Source organism: Gymnodraco acuticeps, unplaced genomic scaffold (genome assembly GCF_902827175.1).
Source record: "Gymnodraco acuticeps unplaced genomic scaffold, fGymAcu1.1, whole genome shotgun sequence".
Lineage (NCBI taxonomy): Eukaryota > Metazoa > Chordata > Actinopteri > Perciformes > Bathydraconidae > Gymnodraco > Gymnodraco acuticeps.
This window is the reverse complement of record NW_022992180.1, coordinates 8,555-12,546: the sequence shown is the minus strand read 5'-3', so window position 1 is coordinate 12,546 and position 3,992 is coordinate 8,555. Positions and strand designations below refer to the sequence as shown.

The 3,992-nt window shown below is 35.8% G+C and overlaps 1 long non-coding RNA gene across 1 annotated transcript; it reads right to left on the bottom strand.

The window, feature by feature from the left end:
- Positions 1-918: 918 nt before the first annotated feature.
- LOC117539030 lies at positions 919-2,224 on the bottom strand. The gene is made up of 3 exons (XR_004567931.1): positions 2,112-2,224; positions 1,661-1,745; positions 919-1,275 (listed from the first exon to the last, which is right to left on the bottom strand). It is a non-coding gene; the product is annotated as an uncharacterized LOC117539030 (long non-coding RNA).
- Between the last annotated feature and the right edge of the window lie 1,768 nt (positions 2,225-3,992).

The window sequence follows — 3,992 nt, the reverse complement described above, 5'->3', positions numbered from 1 at the left end:
ACCCGCAAAAAAGAAAGAAATGAAAGAAATCTAGACCGCAAAAAAAGTAAACAAGCGAGTGCCTGTTATTCCTGGCCAAGGTCAGGGTCCTTGAACACAACACGAGACTAACGTGTCATCACGTGGTATATGTCTCGTCTGACAGGGGTGTAGTCATAGATATATATATAAACACTCACCCGCGCTGCTGGCCAATGGAGACCGACGTTGCCACTTGGCCGCCATCTTGCTACAGGCAGTTCTCTCATTCATAACATTATGGTTTACTATTTAAATAACCATAGCTTGCTCAATTTTCAAACGGTTTGGTTTTGTATAAACATCAAAGATGTAGTTATGATACTGTATACTTATAGTCATGGACTTTCTTATGAAAATAACATTAAGCAGATAAAGCAATAGCTATACACACACACAAGGTATTTATATTAAATATTTGCCGGTGTATATATTTCCATTTATTTTTATTATATTGTTAATATTTAAAATAAATTATAAAATTAAAATATATTTATATTTTATATATAAAAATCGGTCTCATGTTACCACTCTGTAAGCCAAGAGTTGTTAATTTAGCTATGCCTTAGCTTTAAGAATAGGGACACAACTAATGACAATAGCATATGGTGGTATATTATTTAGATATTCACACCTTTATCAGAAGAACCAAACCAACATAAAATGAGCTCACAGACAGGCCAGTTCTGTCTCATTTATCACAATTATACGAATATATAAATAATAGTAATATGGAAATTAATAAGTTACTTTTTTAACAATTCAATGTTCACTTATCAATACTGTGAGCCTGATTTTTCTTACATTCTCCAACAGAAAACACAACTCAGCGTACTTTTAAGAAATTGATCTTAATAGGCTTTTCCCCTTATAAGGCAAATTGTTGCTTCCGGCTAAAATAAACATAATTAAAGACATTTTGAGTGTTTAAAATGTGCTGTAATACACAACACATTATTTATTCCTAAACTTGCAGAAAGAAAAACTAAAGTGTGACATTTAATCACATATTTATCAATCAATCTTATACACCTTGAATTCTTGTTGGCCAATGATACACATACCCTTTGAAGATGAGCTGGGAAATTGAATACTGTTGGCACAACACCATCTTTAAGCCGGATAGTCTGCCCCGTCCTGTCAAAGTCCTCACTCCTGAAGTACTCACTGCAGAGCAGCGTCCTGCCAGAGGAAACAAAACCGTCCCTTCTTAGGGCGAGTTCCCACTGCCTCCTCCTCTCTCCGGTTTTGGGAAACCTTAAAAACATGAGAAAGGTAGCCAGATATATAAATTATTGTCAACATTGTCCGCCCTTCTTTCCTTTAACATTAAGGGTAAGGACAAAAATACACACCGAAATTATCATATTTTTGGGGTAATTGTATGTATGTATGTATGTATACTTTAAGAATAAGACAACCACACTAAGAGTAATAAAAAAGGTGTCCAAAAGAAACATTACATAATTGTGTAAAGAAATGGTAACAACATATTCTAAAGAGGCTGGGTCAACATCAATCTTGCAATACTATTATCTCACATAGCCCCACTGATCCTGTGTAGCAGGACTTGCAATGTACATACATCCACTAAGTAATTAACGATTATCCTAATTATAGTCATAATATTGTCATATCTTACACGTGATTCCACGGGTTCTTGTTTGCAGACTGCGGCGATTAGAGCAGCCGTAGGCAGCACAAAAGTCAGGCATAGTCAGGTACTTCTGTAAACACAAAGCCAGCAATTTCCTGTATCATAATGTATCTAAAAATGTAAGATGTTTTTAACAAGCCAAACCACTTGGAAGAAATCATGTGTAACTTAAGTTATGTTGAAAAGAAAGAGCAGTTCTGCCTCTCCCACTGGTGTAAAGTTGCTGGGTCAACTTTGTAATACTAGGTCTCACTCACAGCCTCTTGTTATTAGGCAGCTAATAAATACAACCACATACACAAAGAAAAGCTGCAATTTCAACATGTCCAAGCATCCTGTATCATAGCCATGCTAATAACGTTTATAATAAACAAAACCGTTTGTAATTCAGTCAAGATTTCAGCGATTTAAGAGTATTTGTGTGCAGATAACTCACCTTACAACAGCTACCATAGCGCGTACCAGAGTAGCTGTTGACTGTAGCAAGATGGCGGCCGGTGAGCTACGCTGGAAAATCTCCCATGAGCCATCTAGTGTTTATATATATCTATGGGTGTAGTGCTGACGGAGAGCATCAGAACACCGCTCCGGCACTTCCAAAAATTGCAGTAGCCTACCCATAAGGAGCTGTACACATGCCGCAGTTTTTGCGTCTTTAGTTGAAAGCCCAGTGGCGATCTGTTCATGACTGTCATACTGATCATACAGTCAATAACTTTGTTGTTATTAGCATCTGGTTAGCTAGCTATGCTAACGAATATAAGAAGCTTTTTCTCCAACCAGTGAGGTAAAGGCACATCTTTATATGATCATTATTATAAAAAAATAAGATAATAAAGTAAACAGGTATAAAATACTATATGACAGTAAAAAAAAGTTGTTATTAATAAACAAGAATACAGTTTGAAAGGGGAGTGATTTGTAAAATGTCCATAAAGAAAAAGTAAATCTGTTTACAGTTCTGTTTCATATGGGTGTTGAGAGATATATCCATAGAGCTCCTAATTTTGCTCTCAAAGTGCACCAGATTGATGCTTTTAACTTCAACATTTAAAAAAAAATCTTCCTGGGGGAGCATGCCTCCGGACCCCCCTAGGGGAGGTTAGGTCCCCCCCCACACTTAAATCATGTCCACATGGATAGGAAACTAAATACATTTGCACACATTTCCATATCTTTCTGTTTTGGTGTTCATGCCACAACCGTGCATGTGCATGCATCATCATGGTAAGAGGTTGCTTTTTCTTTGCACAGCATGAAAGAAAGGCCAAATGAATGGGCTGTGATTTTAGTTTTTTTAAGCAGAGGTCAATAATTTGTACTGCCCTCGGAGGATGTTGAAAAATTGAAATGGCCCTTGAGAGGAAAAAGGTTCCCCACCCCTGCATTAAAGCTATGTCACAGAATCAGCCCCTGCAAAAACAGGCCTGGAAAGAGCAAATAGAGCGAAATGAGGCTTGGCTAAAATGCAGGATCTGTTTGGTATTTTGAAAAAAAAACTATATTTATATACTTTATATAGGTATGGCCCTACAATATATTGTTCAAATATAGCATGATAGGTCCACTTTAAGGAAACTTTGAACAAACAGATGTAAAGTTACATGTGTGGCTTACAAACTTCTTTACATGCAAACAACTTTTTATCTTCTTTTAAAAACAGGTCATAATCTTATAGTTATACTTAAGAAATTGCTGGATATCACAGTCCTTATCTTATCAGTTTGATTGAGTATTATTGTGTAGGTCCTTTTTATTTTACTGTTACTTTGGATGTGTTTCTCATGAGTCAGTCAAATGTATTTGTTTTCATATGCCATATTCATATGTATCACACACGTAAGGGTAAGACACAAACCTATTTAACAAATGCAATGCAATGGTTAAGCTTAATGTTCACTGAAGTCACAGATAACGTCATATCCAATATTTAAACAAATCATTTCCTTGTCACTAAAGCATTGACTACGCTATTCATCGTCCTTAAATGCAGGCATTAAGTTACATGTTCCGTTCTACAGCCACAATAAGGCTATTTCTCAAGTGTGATGATAATAAAATGAAAAGAAGCATTGGTATTAATATTAAAAACAACGATTTTTGGGTCGTTCGTTGGATAGGAGGTTAGCTGCAATAAATAACTCCAGTTCAACAAACCATATTACAATATCTAAGGGAGCATTATTTCTGGACCATCTTGAAATGTGACGTTCATATTTTAAAGATACACACATTTTATTGTGAGGTTGATTTAATATACACTTAAGCCTCTCTTCAACAATACGTTGACGTTAGCTAGTCTATTTTATGCTATAGT